At 39.8% G+C, this 19,631-nt stretch overlaps 1 pseudogene; it reads left to right on the forward strand.

Annotated features, from left to right (window-relative positions):
* LOC147641480 (uncharacterized) overlaps nt 1-18,137 on the forward strand; it is a 37,556-nt pseudogene extending 19,419 nt beyond the window's left edge.
* Nucleotides 18,138-19,631: the final 1,494 nt, after the last annotated feature.

The raw sequence follows: 19,631 nt of genomic DNA on the forward strand, positions 1-19,631 counted from the left end.
TGTCTCTTCTCTCATCTCTTCTTTCTCACATGGTATCAGAGCAAGGTGGTGGCATACATAGAGCCTCCTTATCCTTCTTCCTCTCTACCTCTAGTCCTCTTCAACAACCTCGCTTTCAATAGCGTTTTTTTATTTTTTTAATTTTGTGCTAAACGAATGCATTTTTGAGGATTGAGCTCGCAAGACCTACTGGAATCATCGTGGTCTACAACTTAGCAGAAGAAAGTTTTCGCAAATTCCTCACCATTTTTGAGTTATTCTTCGTCGCGCAGACTACCTGCATGATGTAAAATTTCTGCTTGCATTTTTTGCAGAAGCCCTTAATCATCATCCTTGCACTCATTTAATGATGCAAAAGGCTTCAAACTATCCCCTTCCCATCCTCTACAAGTGTGTTTTTAAAGCACTTCAATCCGAGTCCTACAACTCTACTTGCGGCGGTGAAAACATTGCCAACTAGTTTTTCCTACATGTGGTAGCGTTTTTTTTGGAGGCTTCTTGTGGAGAGATTTGTAGCCATTACTTGGCTGCGTTTTCATCATCAACTTCAGCCCTCTACATGCTGTTTTGAGGTACATATTCATCCTCTTTTCTATACCTTTCGGCTGAAAATTCCACTTTGCTACACACTTTGTGTTTACGTTTTTGTGGACAATCAACTCCTCCATACTCCTTCTACCTAAGGCTACATTCTTAGCCCTTTTTGGTGGTTTCTACAGAGTCTATTGATTCATATATCGACTGCGTTTTGTGGCTACGTTTTCACACTATCTTTGTGTATATTTTGGAGATACTTCCTTGGTGGACAGGCCATCTATTGGCTGCGTTTTTGGAGGTACGACACTTCTTCCCTTGTGTTTTCCCACCCTCCTCTCCCTATGGGATCTCGGAAGTCCTCTACTCCAAAAGACAAAGGCCAACTTGAAGATACTATGGATCCTACATCTCCTACGATGGTTGGACCGGCAACTACTACAGCGGAAGTTGGTGCAATTCCTTCTTCGGTAGGTGCTTCTACTTTCTCTTTTCCGTCATATTCATTACCTTCTACGGATCCTTTCTCTCTTTCTTCTTTGTCCTACATGCCTTCCTATATCCACATACTTCTATGCCCTCTATGGTATATCCCCCTACATCATCTATGCCTTTTATGGCATCTACTATGATTCCTCCTTCTACTACTTCCACTACTACTCCTCTCCCCACTCAATCATATCAACCCTTTAACCCATTCACTCAATCTTTGAGCCTTCCAAGTCTTTCTGATTCACAAAAGCTTACCCCAAACAACTACCACACTTGGTCCTTGTTTATGCAACTTCTTTTGGAAAGCGCCGGGGTGTGGTCTATAATCACTTCTCCTCATATGGTGCCTTCTCAATATCAAACCTATATGGATGCATGGACCAAAGCTTTACTTGTGCATGGCATGTCTACATCGGTTGTGTCTCAATTTCTTTCTACAAGGAGTATGGCTCAACAATTATGGCACGCTATACAAATGCAATATGGAAGACTTTCAACGGTTAAGATGGCTAAGTTGGAAGAAGATTTGGATAAGCTTTCTATCTCCGAATCTGATAACATAGTGGAGAAGCTTGGAGAACTCAATCGAATCAAGCGGAAACTTGAAGAGTTTGGTACATTGGTAAGCAATCCGGTCCACAAGCTACTTGGTAAATTGCCTTCTTCTTTTGAATCATTCAAAGATAACATCTTTCTTCGAGTTCCTTTCCCTTCCTTTGAAGAGACTATGGGTCTTCTTCATGATAAGTGCCTTACTCGCAAAGCAAAACAAAAAGGACTCGGCTTTTGTAAGCCAAGGCAAGGGCAAAGGCAAAGGCAAAGGCAAGGGGAATGATCAACACAAAGGCTCTAATTCCAATGCTAAAGATTCTTCAACCAAAGGCGACAAGGACAAATCAAAGGATTCTTCCAAGGAGTGCACTTTCTGTTGTCGTAGTGGCCATACGGAGGATCGTTGTTTTGCTAAGAAGGCGGCATCCAAGAAGGTAAAAGCTGAACTTGAATCCAAATCTAAGGGTTCTTCTACATCAACATCTTCTCACGACAAAGACAAAGACAAGAAGGAAGACGGTAACACCAAGGTTGCATGTGTTGCTATGTCTTCTACTTCTTCATGTGACACATCACTTGTGGTAATCAAAGATCTTGATATATGCATACTGGGTGTATGCATAAATAGGTGGACTTAATACCTATGTCCGGGACACAGCTAGTACACTGATAGTAACCGTCTAATACAAAGCAAAAAGTGGGTTGTTTAAAAAAAGAAAAAGAAGAAGAACCGTTTTTCAGTTACAAAGCAAAAAGTGGGATGTTTAAAAAAAGAAAAAGAAAAAGAAGCATTTTTTGGTACTCCCCATGTCCTCTCTCTCTCTCTCTCTCTCTCTCTCTCTCTCTCTCTCTCTCTCTCTCTCTCTCTCTCTCTCTCTACTGTGAACAAGCTTCCATGGCGACTTCATGTCTGTGTGTCTTGTGATTGATGGTAAGGCTTACCCTCTATAGCAGAATCTCTCTCTCTCTCTCTCTCTCTCTCTCTCTCTCTCTCTCTCTCTCTCTCTCTCTCTCTCTCTCTTGCCGTGAACAACCTTCGATGGCGACTTCATATGTGTGTGTGTGTCTTGTGATTGCTGGTGGTAAGCCTTCTCCTCTATAGAAGAATCTCTCTCTCTCTCTCTCTCTCTCTCTCTCTCTCTCTCTCTCTCTCTCTCTCTCTCTGCTTTAAACAAGCCTCCATGGCGACTTCACGTCTGTGTGTGTTTTTGCATTGCAGGTTTCCTTCTTAACTGAGGGCCCAACAAGCCAAAAGGCACTAGCCAAAAGCTAGGGTGGCCCAAGCCACCAGTCGTCTCGCAGCCCGCCAGATAAAAAAAATAGACAATGTTTCAAGCAGCCCTTCTAAGAAATTAGAAGCATTGCAGTAACTGCGTACGGGGCTTGTGGACAGCTACCTTCATCTCATCTTACAATGTCTTCGAAGTTTTGATGGACAGGTCTGACTCTCTTAAGAGCCTCATGCTATCCACAAAGTGAGCACATTCGACTTGTTGAACTGATCAAAAGGGGTTTTTTCAACATGGAAATAGTTCCAATTATTGCACAAGCAGAAGATGTTCAAAGTAGCTTATGTACATGTGCTGGCTCCTTCAAGTGTGCACCATGCAAATCAAAATTAATCAGGGAGTACGAAACAAGTCGGAAGCGTGCTTATCGTGAGAAGTTAAAGTCAAGGAAGTCACCAGTGAAACAACTCAGGCTCAGCATCACAAAACAGAAGGTGATTACTTCAAAAGTGATTAAGTGTTTCACGGATTACACACAGGGTCTTGACAATAAAGCAAAGGGTGAGATCGTCACAAGTATACTCAACCATCAAGCTTTAAGAGATGTGCAATTTAATTGTGCATCTCTTAATTGTCACAAAGCTGAGGAATCCACACAGGATCATAAGATCTTGCTCCATGGATTACACAATACCCTCAAGGCTGTCAAAAGACCAAAAAGCTCTAGGGAATTGTTTGTTAAACGGGCAAGTATCATGATGGTCATGAATTCCACAAGTAGAAAACCAAATATAGCAGCTACATCAAGGCTACTTGGAGTTCATCGAAGGAATTTTTATGTAGCTAGATCTCAAATGAAGCAACATGACTCACAGCTGCCATTGCATTTGTGTGAGCGACAACGACAACATAGAAGTATAATCATAGAGGAAGTGAAAGATTTAGTCATTGCATATTGGACAAACAATACACGTGTGTCGCCGAACAAAAAGAATGTATGTCAAAAGCGTGTTGGGGACAAAAGCTGTATGAGAAGCATTCGGTGCATCTGCTTGAACAACCTCAGGTCTGTCTTCCTTGTTATACCATACTTTTTAAATGTCCCTAATTACCTCTTGGTTGTACATTGGTCGTCGGTAGTGCAGGGCTGAAGTTAAGGCACCAGCTTCATAGTTTGTAATACTAGTCTACCATGGTAACCCTTGTAGATAAATAGCTACCACTTTCAATCAGTTTCATCCTCATAAAGGTGGCTAGCAAAGGAAGGCACGAAGGTGGTGGTAGGCTCACAGATTGGTAGCAAAGGTTTTTGCTCAAGCTGATATGTTATTAGGCCAACAGCTAGAAGCATCAGGTTAGGATTTCTATCATACCAATGAACTCCAAGCCTGGGAGCTGATAAGAGTGGTATCTTCATGGTAGGTACTATGCTAAGAGTAGTGGCTCCCAGGCTTGGAGCTCAGTTACCAAGCTTGGAGCTCATAGGCATGAGGCTGGGAGTGATTCAGGTGGTATCTTGATGATAGGTACTATGCTTTATAGAAGAGTTAAGGTAGCCACCACTGTGTACATTGCAGCTACTGTTCCAAAGCTGGTAGTTACCTTTCTATCCCTAAAAGCCACCATTGTCAATCTGGTAGCTTCCACTCTTAAGATGGTTGCTACCTTACCTACTGACTACCTACTGGCTTTCACTCTATACAGGTAGCTACCATTGTTGTTCCAAACGTGGTAGTTACCTTTCTGCCTTTAAAAGCCACCATTTTCAACCTGGTAGCTTCCACTCTTAGCATGGTTGCTACCTTACCTAGCTGGTGGCTCTCACTCTATACAGGTAGCTACCACTGTTACCATGGCAGCTACTGTTCCAAAGCTCGTAGTTACCTTTCTGTCTCTAAAAGCCACCATTGTTTACCTAGTAGCTTCTACTCTTAACATGGTTGCTACCTTTTCTACCTGGTGGCTTCCACTCTAACCAAATAGCTATCACTCTGTACAGGGCAGCTATTGTTCCAAACCTTTAACCTAAAAGCTATTGTTTATTTCTGGCATGAAAAATTTCTATTTACCAAGTTAGTTCTAATTCTTTGACTTCTATAAGCTATATATGTTGTTCATAGGCTGATTTCTTGTCCTGATTTATTGCAGGTAGAATTCTTTCTTGCATTCAAATAGAGTCATCCCCAGAGGTACAGATTCACCAAAGAGCATTTGAAAAGCTGAAGCCTTATTTTGTACACAAGCTTCGAGATCGGTACACATTAGGGAAAAACGGAGCTCATTTTGGGGCCCTGTAAGAAATTCGCTATTTTTCGATTTATTTCTCTCCTAAAAGATCTCAAAAATAATAAAATATGGAAACGTGGCTCAGAACTGTCAGTAAGGACCACTGAACTGTCAGTTCAGAAAAGAATAAGATAATCTTTTGTCTAACTAACACGATTTTGCATTAAATATCTCCTTAATTTTTTTGTTTCTCGAAGATTTCGCATCTCTTTTGACGACATGTGCAGGCCTCTCATAAAGAATCCATCACTGAACTTAATGATTGTATGGATACCGCCACACTTCCACTATTCATGTTACAAAAAGACTATGAGATTGACAAGCCAACTTTGCAACCTCAGAAGCACAAAAATGGCCGATACTAGTGAGTTACAATCTCAGAAGAAGCGATTATACCATCTTCACATCGACTTAGAAGAACAATATGCTCCAGCACAAAAAAGACGAAAGGATACGGTGCTAAATGCTCAACAACGGGAAAATATGAGAAGAGAAGGGCTCCAACATATTGACTTATGGTGTGATGGAAGTATATATCCAAAATGTCTCGTAAAAAACTCTACACCTCCATTTGTCAATCCAACCACACTACTGAGGTTTGCGGGCGATGGACAAAATGGACTTCTTGGTTATATTTCAGCACAGTCTGCATTTGCAGAAACATATAAAACAATGTACCTACAAGAAAAGGGAGCCAAGATTTAAGAGATAGCTATTCGTGCAAAATTGGAGCAGCAGTTGCAGAATGAAATTGAGGAGCATTCAAAGAGTAAAAAAGAGTTAACAAGATCAAGAAGGAAGAGAACCATGCTTGGAGACAGACAACGAAGCAGGAAGATTAAAAACATTACAAATTTGAAGGCTGGGACTGGTGGATGCAAGCGAAGAATTCAGGAAGCAAGGTTAGTTTGTAATTTTTTATTTTTTAAACTCAAAAATGCTCTCAAATGACTATATCTATTTTGTCCATTAATGCAAAACAGGATTGGAAGTGTTGAATAATATAGGCATATTGTGTTGTTACTATATTGTTACTATAGGAAATTATTGGAGCCTGCAAAAGAAAATATGGATCCCAACCTTCTTCCAGTTAAACAAATGAAAGGATTGCTTTCTTGTGGTGTAGCAAAAGGTTTGATTGAAGAAAAAAAATACAAAACAATCAAATGCAATGTTGTAGAGGACTTTATATCCAATAATCAAGTTGATGGTACTACAATCCAAGAGGCTCTTGATGTTAGTGGAGTTAGCAGGAAGGGATATAGTTCGATTTTCCATGCGATATCCTCAACTTTGAGAGATCAAAGGATTAAACGAGTTTTACTGCCAAATCCAGCAACAGTGTGGAAGATAAGAGGTCATTTGAATGAAAGTATAGATGAGTTTATTGGACCATATATCCATATTGAAGAAATATTTCATGGTGCTAAAGGAACCACTGTGTATGACCCTTGGAACAATATATTTGTAGATCTACAACAACTTCAAAGAAGAATGGTCGAGTTTTATGGAATAACATTTGAAGAGTGCAAAGGCATTTTGAAATTTGTTATCAAACTGGATGAGTGTGAGGTTGTAAAAGGAAAAGAAAATGGAAAGGATTACTATCACATTGATGAATGGAGCACTTGATACATCATTGAATGAAGCGAGTTTGAAGTATTTTAGTGTGCAGTCGGAGAAACACATATGGTGGTTGGGCTCATTCTAGGTATGATCATTTTTTATTTCGTACTTGATTTTAGTCAATGTTTTCAAATCTTTTATAGTAAGACTTTTGTTTTGTATAATCACAGGTAAAGACAGAAGACCATGAAACACTAGATTGGGTGTTTCACCATACGGAAATACCAAGAATAATTAAAAGACAAGTGCAAGGAGAGAATCTCCATGTTGCAGGAAAAGGTGATTTTCAAGTAGAGTGGCATATGGCGGGGGATCTTAAAACACTTAAGTGCATGTATAACGTTAGTAAAGGAGGTAACTCAAAGTCTCCTTGTCTTTACTGCAAAGAATCAGCTCAAGTAATGAATTCCAAATGGTGGAAGAGAGCACCTAATAGAGATAAAGTTGACCCTGACTTCAAGGCCATTCTTGACATTCCACTATGTAATGTTCACATATGCACATTGCATGCTCTATGTCGAATTATTGAGAAATTGGTATTTTTGTATATTGGATTTGCTTGGAAACTCCGTCCCGAAAGAAATAGAAAGGATGCTCTTCGTGCATTGGAAAAAGTGTTATCCGATATAGGTCTGCATGGAGGTGATGTTCATATCACAAAGGATTTTAAAAAGTCTACCAATGGCAAGGAGGTACCAATCAAACCCTCTATTGGTGGTGTTAAGGAGGCAAGAAGATTCTTGTCTCGACCCAAACACAATAGTAAGCAAGTAAGGCAAGGTAGAATAGTTTCAAGAATTAGTTATGGATTGTGGAAGCAAGTCCATAATGCCGTGAAAGATCATGAGGCAGATGGGGAAGCACAAAATGTGAAGGCAGAGGTGTGGAGGTCTCGATCAACTCTTCATGTTCTGTGACAATGTAACATGGACAAAGAGTGATTACAAGAACTTTGAAGAGGCAATTAAACATTTTGGGAAGTCAATGAAAGACGCATGGACAGCCTGCAATATAACTCACTACATGGTAAAGTGATGTCTTCTTCTTTTACTTAAGTGTGATCCTCTTTTCTTTTATAACTTACTATGCATTCTTATGTCTTTGTGAAAACAGCATATCATCTACAACCACCTTCCCTATTTTGTCAAAAAGTATGGATGCCCAGCAATTTGGTCTACCCAAGGCATGGAGAAGTCTCACTACATGGCACGTAATGCATTTTTCAGACACACACAACACTATGGAGGGAGTCAAAAGGCAAATAGTCTGAAGGAAGTCTTCCAATGGTTTTACCGAGGCATTCTACAAAGGCTGCATGCTAAAAGAAAAGTTGCTAGTTCCAAAGTCAAGCTTGCTTTTATTCTAGCCCAAAAGCAAAGACGAAGACAAACTTTGGACAATTCAATGGCAGCAGAGAGACATAGACAGTGGAGGGATTCGAAGATATTTAGAAACCATAAATGGACAAGTAAACATGAATAGCAGTTTGTAACTTATTGGTGTTATGTCCACATGTTTTCAAACTCAATCAATAGATTTTTATTCTGTGGAACAAGTGACTCTTGGTGTTATGCCTATATGTTTTGAGACTCCATCAAAAGTATTTCTTTTGTGAAACATGTGATCTATATTAACAAGCATCAATACATCCATATATTAACACACAAAAAATTCAATCAATACTACTTAATTATGATAGACATACTGTTGATCCTTACCAATAAAGTACTGAGTATCAAATGCTTTTAGAAGCTTTTGAGTGTGGGAAGAGTACTGAAGTGTCGTACGGTGATGGGACAAATGCAAAAGGGTACTGATCATCCGTACGGACAAGGAACTGATGAGGATCAAAGACTTTGTACAAATCAATTCAACTTCAACATAATGTTTGTGCCATATTTGATGACTAAATCCTATTACTCCCAAGGCTTGCGAGTCGGAACTCTCTTTTTGAACTTGATTGGACTCTTTTTCTTCCTTATTGGCTTGATGTCGACTTTCTGTTTATCAATGCTTGCCTCTGTTGCTTGTTTGAGAGGGGTATCCTTGTCTTCAGCTATCTCCACGTGTTCTTCTTCTTGGATTGTGTGGCCTGATGCAATCATGGGTGGCTCTCAAAACCTTATGAGCTTGTGTTTTCCATAGCCCTCTAGACATTTGGGCTCCTTAACACCACATGCTAATGCAGAAGAAGTGTAAGACAAAAAGTAAGAGGCCCTAGAGGCCTGCTTATTCACATAATCCCCAAATATATCTATGGCGGCGGACAACCTCTCTATTAAAATGATCTTTTCCTTTTGCCATGGAAGATCATGTCCACCTAAAACCCTAGACAAACATTTAAAGAAGTAAACAATGGCTTCTCCATTATTGCTCAACTGCCTATGGTAAATCAAGATCTTAGCACTGCCTAGATCATGAATATAATGAGCTAGGCTTGACATTTTGCCAAACCCAGCCGGCCTGCTTCCACTTGATCTCTAGAGGAATGTGTCATCCTCAATTTGTAGCTTCCATGTATCAAAAGATTGTAGTGAGACAATGATACATAACTACAAAACATTTAAACACAAGATAAAGTATTTGATTTGAAGTAATAATATCATACCCTCTCATTTTCATCAGCAACAAGAAGTTCATCTTTCCAAAGATTTATTCCTCTCCCCTCCAGTCCAGCCTCTTCTTTAAGTTTTTCCTTATGAAGTGCTGAGAGATTCATAGCTTCCTGGGTGAGCTGGAAGGCAGCTTCATCTGGCTCTTGGAAATTTTCAGCCTCTTTGAAACAAATAGTAAGGGCCTCTGCAGGATCAAAAGTTGTTTCCAAAGTTAGCAGTGAATGGTCATCCTCTATGTCAACCTCCTTGTCAAGCCTTGAAGCCTGGGCAATAAGGGAAATGGCATAGTCCTCCCTCAAATTGAACATACACTCTATATCATGGAGGAAAACATAATCTTTACCACCAATCAAGACACCTGGAAGCATGGGCACTGCATAGTTGCTGCTCTGAACATCAAAATCTTCACAACTGGCTGTGCTGCCCTAAGAGTTTCAGTCCTCAGTTGAACAAGGTCAAGAGCAGCCACTTGCAGCCCCTCATCCTCGAGGTTGATATCTTCTTCCTGCTCTGCCATATCTGTTGCCATAGGAATATCCTCTTTTACCTCCGCTACTACAGATATATCTTCTTCTTCAGTCTCCTGCCCTTGCTCTTCTAGAGATTGCTGTTGAAAGACAATGTACATAAGGAATGCCATGTTTTCCTCAAGCACTCTACACTTTCTGGTGTGCAAGTTACAGCTGAATTTATATTCCTCAGGCAGGCTGTCAAACCTTCTATTCACATGGTACCTCAGCCTGTCAATGGAGACAATATGATTTAAATGCACAAAAACCTTTTCACCTTCCACAATCCTTCCTGCCTCTGTCAGTTGTTTGAAGGTATCCCAATGGTCTGAAAGGAAATCTATGTGATGGTCCAAAAGAGAGCTCATAGTGAACTCCCTGTTGAAAATACTGTGGTATATGTGGAAGTTCCTCTGAGCCTTGCATTTGTGAAGAAAGTCAAATAGGAGCAAATCTGGAGATTTGTCCTCTTCTGGTTCCCTTTGTTTTGAAAGGGAAGACTCACCTTTCTGCTCTAGTCTCTTGCTTTTGCCTGAACCAAAATTTATATAACATGAATTCTATATGCTCACATATGCAATCAGATAATGTATAGGATATCACCAAACAACTCTCTTCATAAGCACACATGAATCACCTGGTGATTGCTGTGGTCTGAGTATAGCAGCAGAAAAGTCCAGCTTCCTCTTGAAAGGAGGGGCCTGAGAATCAACTGTTCCAAAGCAAAAACCTTTCTCATCATCAAGAAAGACATCCCCATGGACATAGAAAGCAGAACAATGAGGAAACAGTAAAAACCAAAAGGGACACAAGAATTTGCAACAAAACGCGATGCAGATCCATTTGAAAAATGTTAAGTGCTCTCCTCGCATTTTGTTGCAAATTCTAAATTTCTATTGACAACCATCGCCAATCAAATGCTAGGGATATCTCACAATGTTCAGGATAGTAAATGATACCAGGAGGAATTCCCCAGGGCAAAAGAGAGCAAAAGAAAGAGGGAAAAATAAAAACTAAAACAAATATCAGAATTTGCGGGAAAACGCGATTTGGAGCATTTGGAAAATGTAAAGCACTATAATCGCATTTTGTTGCAAAATTCTAAATCCTATCCATATCCATCTCTAATCAAATCCTAGGGTGATCTACTAGATTTCTAGGCACTGAGATTCAAGAATTCTACAGATGGAAGAAATATATATCAGAAAACATTGGAAAGGGTATAGATCTCTGACCTTTCTTTTCCTCTTCCATACTGTTGGAGTAGCCCTGGAGATTCTCCTGCTCTCTTCCAAACTTGAGCTGTAGCACTGGTAACCTGGAGATCTGGTAATGGTAGTAGTCTTCAGACAGGTTGCAGAGTGGATGGAGTGTGTTGGGTAGGAAGTGATCAGAGTGGGAAAGAAAAGGATGATGGGAGGGTTTCCGCAGGGATGGAAGACGGGGAGGGAAAAGTGTTAATGGGTCTAATTATGAAATCATGATTGGCACAATTTCCAAGGCAAAAAGTGACCCACAAATTTCAAATTCCAAAAGATCTGGGTGGGACCCACACGTGTTAAAAAACGACTATATTTCACACGTGTGGTATTTAATAACTCCTTTATTTGTATTTTGCAATAATCTACTCTCCTAACTCAGTTCTCTTGCATCTCTACCTCCCTACTCTACACCATCAGCATCCAGACCAGAGGTTCATCCCTAGCACAGGATACTCATCATCAGCACAGCACACTTGCAGATAGCTTCCAGGATAGTAAGATAATCTATTTCCTTCTCTTCTTGTTCAATATTATATTAGGGTAAGGAACTGATTGATGTGATGTAGGTTAGATATTATGATAAATATTATATGCATTTTTTAGATTTTCTCCACTGCATGTAGAAGCAGGAAGACTTTTTATTTGGGCCTGTTGAGTGAGAACTTGATCACTTCTTGATGTCTATAGGCTCAATCCATGTTGCACCAAGCTGCATACACACTGAAATGACTAAAGGCATGTTGAAGTATACTGTCTCTAGAATTTGCAGCAAAACGCGAGGAGAGGGCTTTAGAAATCTCAAACAGCCCAAATCGCATTTTGTTGCAAATTTGAAAATGCTTCTTCATCCAATCATTTCATTGTGATTTTGTAACTTTCCAGGCTATTCAAGGCTGCATAGTTCTTGCATAAACTCAATACATATTGTTTATGGTTGAAAAGACAGAGAATTCATTGTAGGGATGCAATAGCATGTTGTTTCGCAGAAAAACGCGATGATGAGCTATTAGAAATTTCAAATCATCATAATCGCGTTTTGTTACAAATTGTTCAATTTTGCTTTATCCAATTTGTCATCACCTTCTTTTATCATTCCATGTTCTCCATGGTTGTAATCTTTTTCTATTGCTTTGTATGGACCTTTTCAGAGTGATGGCAAGAACCAAGGCAACTGCAAGCAGGTCTGGCAAGGGGCCAGGACTTGCAGCAGAGTAGCAGAGCAGGCAGCTGGGGCTAATGTTAAGGAATCTATTGTGCCTCCAAAAGGAAGAGTTGCACATGGCAGGAAAGGGGAAGCCAATGAGCATGCTGCAGCAAAAGTCCAAGAGGTTAAAACATTCTGCAGGTGTGCTAAAGGAGATCAGGAAACAACAAAAATCTATAGGCTTTGCAATCCCCAAGGCACCTTTCCAGAGGCTAGTGAGAGAAATTTGTGATAGCTGGCACCTTGGTTTCAGGTGGAACAGGACTGCCATTCTTTCCTTACAGGAAATGGCAAAGGATTACTTGGAGAAGTACTTTGAAGATGCAATGCTTGTAGTAGCCCATGCTCACAGGGTAACTCGATGGCCAAGGACTTCAACACATTGTCCAGAGTGAGGTGGAGGTATGACAAGCTGGTCCATCCTGTGGAATGGCAGGACATAAAAATGAGACATATTATTAATTCCACCTACAAGGAAATTGAAGGCAGACAAGGTGAAGGTTGTTGAAGTGACCCACTCAATGAGCACCAGAGGGAAAGCTGCTTATGAAGAGTCACTGAAGCAGCAAATAGAAGAATCCAAATCTTCTATAGATGTGGAGACTGTACAGCTGGAGCTACAGATACAGAGAAGGTTGCAGGAGCTGGGCCCTAACATAGTTGTCCATATTGAAGATGATTTTTCAGAGAATAATTTTGACTTGACAAAAGCATGCTTGGTAGCATTGGCTCATAAGAATGAGTATTGCTCAGATACTATCATTCTTGCAATGCTCTAGTAAGTGTCTTTTATTTTACATTTGTTTGCAAAACAATCCTTATTGTACCACCTCCCTTACACCTTACCTTAATTATTGTTTTGTCCAATGTAGCATGATGAGAAGCTGGCTGAACCATGCTGTACAACATACAGTTTATATTATTGATCCTGCAATTTCCTTCAAGTTAAGAGATCCAAAGGAAACTCCCATGGATATTTCCAATTGGTTCAGACACTGTGATTTTGATCATGTTGATATTTTGCTACTTCCATACCATAACAAGTATGTGTGTGGCTGCTTCTTTTGGGATTTTCCTTTAAGATTGAGTACTCTTGTAGCCTTTGATTTCTTAATGCTTTTTTCCTTATGCAGTGACCACCACTGGAGCTTTGCTTCTATTGACATCCAGCAGAAGCAATGCTTTTTATTCAACTCTCTTAGAAACACACACAGAGAGGTGAAATTGTAAGTGGTTTGTGTGCTATTTTTAACTTTAAACTTCATTATTTGGATTTAATGCACACTAATTGAATTATATGTATTGCAGTTGTATTAGAAGACTTCTAGATGCATTGGATCAGTGTCCTCCTAATGTCAATCTTTTGGATTCAATAGAGCCAATAGATTTAGAGGTAGAAAGTTGTTCCCTCTACTGATGTCTATTTCATGCTATGCCTTTGAACTTATTGAATAATTTTATTTTGTTCAGACATTAACAGTTTCTAACATATCTTTCCAACTATCCAGACACCATAACAAGATGATTCAAGTAGCTGTGTGGCTGGAGAGTGCTGATTAGTGCCAAATATATACTTTCAAGCTATTTTGAGATAGGACAGCCAGAGCTTGTAAGAAAAAATAATTTTCATTTAGCTTCAAAAAATTTGATATTGGTACAAAGTGTTCTAAATCATCATATCTCATTGCAGATGAGAGAAGATAGCTTCAACTCGAGCTATGTGTATAGTTTCAGAGCTGATATAATTTGGAAGTTTTTGAAGTATGCCTTCCCCAAACCTATTGTACCAGCTACTACTGTCGAGTTGGGTGAGAGCTCTAAAGTCCGAGAAGGTGTCATACACCTTGATGACACAGATGATGCAGATGTGGTGCCACAAGAACAAGGATCTAGTGTGCTGATGAGGAGAAGCCACAAGAACAAGGACCTGCTGTGGCTGCTGATGTTATTGAGGAAATGATGGAGCAAACAGATGCTCCAGGGGCAGTAGAGGAGACAATGGAGCAGCACCAAGAGACTGTACACGACAGGATGGAGCAGCAGAAAGTAGATTCTCCAAATAAAGATGATACGGTGAGCTTGGACCATATAGAGCAGCCTCTAGATCAGCCTGTAGATAAATAGAAAATTGTTGTCAAGAATATGTTCTACATATATAATTAAACACTTCTGTACAGAATTTTACATTTCTGAATATAATACCTTTGTTTATGGAGTCTGTGTTATCTCAATTTTCAAATTTTCAATGTCTTTGCATTTTATTGATCTCTCTCTTCTTTTGAGCACCTGCAAAAAAGCAATATGAAACAATAGGGTAAAGTAAACTAATAGCAGTGCTTAATGAGACTAGGATAAGTCACATGGTATACCTTCTTATTGTTGTAGATAAATAAAAAGTCCTTTGAAATAGAACCTTCTGTCTCAAATAGAATGTCATTGCGCAATTGAGCTAGGGAGCAACATTGTCTTAATGTGATATTGACTAGCACATCACCATTCTCAACAACATCAATATCAAGAAGTTTATTTTCTGCACCAAAAGAATCTTCATCTTGATCCATTGGGACTAGTTTTGTACCTAGCATTCGACTGCGCTTATAATAAAAAGAAAAAATGAAATTTTGTGATGCAACCATGTACTTTAGTTGCATAGAAGGTTGGACAACCTCACAAAACACTGAACTACATGTCTTCTTATCCCAACCTTTATCCAAAAATTGTGGCATGCATGCCAGACTTGTTGCTTTAACTGTGAACATTGTTTTTGAAACCTTCACTGGAAAGGTATTAAACAAGTCTACAAAAACTGTGAGAGGCATGCATAAAGAAATTTTTATTATCCTTGTGGCAATATTGGGCCTCAGAGCTTTCTGCACTTCTTTGAAAAGCTTGGCTCTATATGCCTCTGTAACACTAAAATGTGGGAGAGGCCAATCCACTGAATTCCATGCTGGAAGGTCTTGTTTTCTTAACACACCATGTGTGTTTGCATTGTCCAGCAACAACTGATAAAAATGATCAGTAAAAAATATACTGGATTGAGCTAGCTCTGTTGCACATCGACCTTGGTATTGTTGTTCTCCTATCGATCCATGCAAAACATCTATAAATCCCAGAATACAATCGATGTTTTGCCATGTCTCATACGATGAAGGGTATAAATCTGAAATAAAATAACACAAGAATATCAATAAGCAAAGAAAGAAAGCTTTGTCTTAAAAATCCATGCACCTCATAAAGAACAAAACCACAATAGAAAAATATACAATTAGGCCTGTGTTGCGGAAGATCATTTGGATAGTCTCGCAAGACAAGTTCTTTATGCATGTACACATGCTGAATCAAAACTTCTTTCACCGATATCTTTCCTCTGGTGATTTTAAAATCTCGTACTCTTCCCTTCCATGATGCCAAGAAAATGCTTTTTGTCTGGGGTCTCTTTCTTTTACTAGGTTGCATGAGCACCCATGCTCCTTTCGAAACAGTAAACCTTTCCCAAGTTCCTTCCGTTTTGACTGTACTTGAATTCTCTACCGAAGAAATAGAAGAAGCAGGTCGACGGGGTAAGGATGTGTGGTATAATTCTACCTTCATAGCATTATCATCCACAGAGCGTCTTCCACAAGAACGACCATAGTTTTTATTCACCATGGATACCTTGTGAATCTGTAACCACAGCAAAGTAATGTAAACAAGATAACAAAGTGAAGTTTCAAGAAAGAGAAAGTGGGCAGACAGATAGTTGACAAGAAACATCTTACTCTAAGCCAAACAGGATCAAGGGAGCAGTTTTGGAAAAGAGAAAGGCAGCACAACAATTCAAAGTTCAAAGGGAGGTGGAAGCGGGAAGGCCCTTGTTAGAGAAAATGTCAGACTAGATTCTATCTTCATGTCCAAAGATCTTGTGAGAATAAAAAACCAATCTCCACATTAATGTAGCACGCTTGTACCTACATAAAATATTGTTTCTTTTATCTATTTTCTTTTATTTTTGTGAATTTCCAACGTTACGTTGGCCCTCTGTTCATTGGTTGAGAGCTTATTTTTCCAAACCGTAAAAGGCCCCAAAATGAGCTCCCTTTTTCCCTAATGGTTGTTGTTGCATCACACATGTCCAGATGTCATTCTTACGAGATGCTATCAACCATTTACGCCAAGCTGGTCCAGGTGTGCATGGAAAAGAGTGTATATGTCAATGCAACATTTGTGGTGTTGGAGAAAAATGCACAGCTCACACACAAACTTACTCAAGCCTTACAAATTTGTGGGAATCAGTATTGTGTTTGAAGCCTAGCAATTCTGACTTCTTTGCATTGAAGTGTTTGATGGGAGAGTGCCCATCTTGTGGACCCTCAAAGAAGCTTTCGACATGTCCTATGGAGGAATCAAGTAGCGTACGCACAATAAAGGTGAAGATTTTTGAAGACATTCAAGTTGGTGAAACAGATTCTGGCAAGAAAAAGAAAAGAAAAGTTCTCTCCCACAAGGAGATGCAACCTAGGGAACTATTTGGCCTCTTTAGGGATCACTTACAAAAGTTCATAAAGCACAACTTTATCTACAGATGGCAAGCTGAGCAATTTAAAGAGTGTCTACATGTATTTCCTGACGATGTGGTTGTTTCAGTTGTAGACTTTGCTGAAAATTATACATTCAAAGAACAAAATGAGATTCAATCAATGCATTGGTTTTCTTGCCAAGTTACAATATTTGTCCATATCACATATGTGCAGATTGCAGGAAGTCTTCAAAAGTATTATCATTTTTACATTTCTGATGATAAAACTCATGATACTCTTTTTGTTCAACATTGCTTCATGCTCCATCATGGATGGTTGAAAGAGCTAGGCTTATCCCTCAAGGAGCATTGGGTGTGGTCAGACGGGGCAGCCTCGTAGTTTAAGGCAAAGAGGCCTTTCTACTTTGTTGCCCGGTATGGGACTCTCACAGGGTTAAAGATGACACATCATTTCTCGGGATCTGGCCATGGGAAGGGTGAACATGATGGTGCAGGTGCTGTTATCAAAAGACATTTGACTCAAGAGCAGCTTAAGCCAGACTGTAGAAAATTGCAATGTGCAGAGGATGTGGTTGCCTTTTTAAGACAAACCATGTGTGATGGGGCTGCTGCCACATATGCATCCAAAGTAAGACCAGTTACCAGGGCATATTGGGAAGTTAAGGAAGGCGACGTGGATAGAAGCAAGAAGTGGGACTGCAAATCTGTGGATGGCGCTCGTGGGATACATTGTGTCTCAGGTTACTCTTTAACAAATGGGAAAGCTCTCAGATGCAGGCAGCTATCATGCTTTTCCAATTCTTGTACGCAAGGCCTTTGGAGGAGGTGCTCTAGGAAGTCACATGTCAAGAAGTGGGAGTATGTTACCCTTGAACCTTCAAAAGATGTCAGAGATGCTAATGAAGTTGAAGATTTTGCATACGAAGGACACCATGATGCTTCGAGTGATGCACTTTGCATTGGTGACAATTTTGCTGTCATAACTCCTCATGACAATGAGGAGCTTGCAGATTTTTATGTCTTGAAATGCACAGCTCAGAAGCAAAAGTCTGATACCAAGCTAACAGATGGCTGGGGGAATGTTTGCCTTGCTGGTTCATTTGTTGTCAAGGGAATATGGTACAAACAAGCGAAAGGAAATCCCTGTGAGTATAAGCTATTACGGCGCAAACCTGAAGCTATTTTGCCATCCCACCTTGTAAGATCCATCAAGTTCCCAATGGAAAAGGTTCAAGGATGTGGGATGAGATTTTTGATTTCCCCAGAAGCATATGAGGCTATTTACAATACCACTCCCGTTGATGTATAGCTTGCTAAAAATAATTCAAGCTGTTTCTTTTGGACATACTTGTTTTTTTTGGATCCTCGTCTACTCATGCTAATCTCTTGCAGGCAAGGGTCACCAAGAGCCACACCAAGCTTGTGGGTGTCTGTGAATGATAATTAAACTTGCCTGATCTTTCTTAGAGGGATGCTCAAATTGTGGTACATGGTAAATCTTACTGGCACATTCCATACATGTCAAGGTATTCTTTTACACTATGGGTCTTATGATGTGGCATGACCATATTGCTCAAGATGCACAATTAATGAGCTTCTAAAGTATACCACTATACCAGTACCTAGCAGGAGGACCTTGGTAGCACTTGCTAGTAAGCATCTAGGTAGCACCAAGATAGCAGAAGATAGTGATATGGTATCAAGCAGGTAGTAGTATGGTAGCACCTACATACTAGCCTGGCAGCACCTGGGAATAAACCAAGCATCTGCATACTAACCTTGCAGCATCTGGAAATAAATCTATCACCCACCAGTATGCCAGTACCTAGCAGCAGGAACTTGGTAGCACTTGGTAGTAGCCTGCAAACACCTAGGTAGCACCAAGGTAGCAGTCTACAGATTATACTAGTGTTTCAAATTTAGTAGTGCAAAAACATTATAGCAAAAATTGAAAAACTTTACATTATACCAGTGTTTCAAATTTAGACTAAATGATACCTGTAATCAAGACAATAACTTATATATCCAATCTACAGCTTTGCAAGAGTGCAAAAATGGCCATCGCATTATGTCAGTTAGAACACTTCTACAATATATACAAGGTTCCAAAGTGGACTCCATAATAAAAATTTACATTTACTTTGTTGGGAACATAATGGGCTAATCACAAGTCTCGCTATACTACAGTTCGTTCATATGTTCGTCCATCCACCTCCTTCACACAGCTATGCTGTCATCATCTTTCATGATTGGTAGCGGCGTATCTATAGTATAGGTGACGCGATCCTCGACACCAAGCCATGTATCAAGCCAGCCTCTGAGGACTATCGTAATAAAATCCTGCATTTCCTCAAGGTCTTGATCTTCCATTTTCTTTACTATACATGCCGTTCCTTGAGGATTCCATAAAGTTTTGTACTCGCTATCATCCACCATGATAGTGTTTGTTGGTGAATACTGAGGATAAGCCTCCCAAAACATGATCAACTTCTTATAAAACACTGGTTTCTTGGTAATTCTCTGGAACTTAGTCTCCTTTGTGCAGAACTCTTGCGTAAGCACGCCTTTGAACCAGTGGACGTGAAAAGGCATAAAGCACCTCAAAATTCTGTTTGCATTGACCTTGTTAGCACAAGTCCATATAAAGACATCAAAGCATTCCAAGCACCAATGCACAAACCTCTCGGCATCATGCTTTTGCCCTAACAGTTTCCTGCCACCCATATTTGTCACTTCAAGCATATTCCAATAGGGGGGGTTTGTGCATATCTGCAGTCAACCGTTGTGAGTAGCACTCCATTGA

The sequence above is a fragment of the Cibotium barometz genome, chromosome 2 (genome assembly GCF_041138505.1).
Source record: "Cibotium barometz isolate CiBa-2024 chromosome 2, ASM4113850v1, whole genome shotgun sequence".
Classification (NCBI taxonomy): domain Eukaryota; kingdom Viridiplantae; phylum Streptophyta; class Polypodiopsida; order Cyatheales; family Cibotiaceae; genus Cibotium; species Cibotium barometz.